The sequence below is a fragment of the Zeus faber genome (genome assembly GCF_960531495.2).
Source record: "Zeus faber genome assembly, chromosome: 17".
Taxonomy (NCBI): Eukaryota; Metazoa; Chordata; class Actinopteri; order Zeiformes; family Zeidae; genus Zeus; species Zeus faber.
This window is the reverse complement of record NC_137204.1, coordinates 20788033-20789958: the sequence shown is the minus strand read 5'-3', so window position 1 is coordinate 20789958 and position 1926 is coordinate 20788033.

Here is a 1926-nt window from a genome sequence, read left to right as displayed (position 1 = left end):
GCACCTGCTTTTATTAAGCATCAGTTACCACTGAATCAATTATAATGTATTGATTACATATTGATTGATTTCCCTTTCGCCTCTCGCCAAAGCCCTTTTGTTCTGTAAAGCAGTTATAACCAGACTCAGATGTTGGACGCTCGTTGCCCGCGAGGAATAAAAAGTGTTTCGTCACACCAGAAAACAATTTGTTGGATGTTTTGATGCACCAAATATTCCTCTTTTTTTTTTTTCTTTCTTTTTTTTTCGCTCCCCTCAGAACTACTTTGGGAGGTTGTGGGGGCTTCCCTCCCCGGCGTCCCGTGTCAATCAAATACTTTACCAAAAAAAACAAAAAAGAGAAACGGGCGCGACGATCTGACGGAAATGGGCACCGATCAATTTAAGAGTAGATATCGTTCAAAGAATGGAAGAAATTGAGTCAATTTCTCGCTGTCGTAATGGGATTACGCCTTCTTTCCGACGATGAATATTTTGTTATTGTTTTGATTTTGATTTGGGGTTTTTTACTTTTTTTTTAATGCGGTACACATACCTCTACAGCCCCCCTCTCCCACTTGGAAAGAAATGAATCAGTCTTGTTGTGCTGCGGTTTTGGCTTTAACTGTTTGCAATCTGAGGGGAAAATTTAGTTCCAAGGACAGGAAAAAAAAAAAAAAAAAGAAAAGAAAACGCCGATCGAGAGTCAGCGACCAAAACAAATGCCTATGATCTTATTCATTCCCGGGGAAAAAAAAAAAAAAAGGAAAAAGTCGATTGCGGACGTTAGAAAAACGTTAAATAACCTTGTGGGTGAAGAACGAGACGGCTTGGTGTTAATCTCCTCCCGGTTCTATTGGTCATGCCTTGGATAAGCGCTGATTGCTCATGCCTAGGAGGAGAACGCCATTAGGGACCGGCAGTTTGGCTCAATGCTCCTAATTGTTTCATTGCGGTTGAGCCGTCGGCTTTAAACACACGGCGCTCTTCAAACCAGCGCCGTCGAAATGGCCCTGGCAGTTAAATGTAATTACAGACACATTAAAGCACTTATGGGCAACAGGGAGGACTTACGATAAGCAAACGTATATATATATATATTTATTTTATATATATATGTATAGAGATATGCATATCTATACGTATGTAAAGATCTCTGGTATAGTCTGCTCAGTCTGTTCCACTCATCTGGATGAATTTTCCTCTGATTCATTATTTGAACTAACTTCTATCACGAGGCATGTCAGTTTCCGTCGTTCTGTACGTACACAATAAATAAGATCCGTAAACAAACACGACGTTTCGTCCGCTGAATCTCGGCGCTCATGATTAAAGTCGGTTTTCCCTCCCCCTTCGGAAACCGGAAGAAAATCTTTTGCAGCCCCGCGCGTCTTGGGCTTGTTGCGTTTGAGACGATGTTTATCGCCACGAGCACCTTCCGACTCTATTTTTATTCTTCTATGTGCTGATGCTACCATAGGCGACGCTGGGAACACACACACACGCACACACGCACACACGCACACACGCACACACACGCACACACACACACGCACACACGCGCACACACGCACACACACGCACACACACACACGCACACACACGCACACACACACACACACGCGCACACGTGCACGCACGCACGCACGCACGCACACACGCACTCCTGCAACAAGAGAAATAAATGTAAACAGTTAATTACCAGGCAACGTCAGAAGAGATGCCAGAGTCCTTGAGGAAGAGTTAAAACACATAAACAAAAAAGTTCTGTAGACGCAAGATGGGAACGAACAAAGAACGTAGTGATGTGATCTAAAGACGTTGCGTGCTTCACAAAGCGCCGAATTTGGAAGTGGAAGCGTTCTCTAATCGGGAAATAAGAAAAATCTCTGCTATTTGCATATTGGCATTTCTTTTTTTTCATCACAAAATGCAGCTACAAAATAA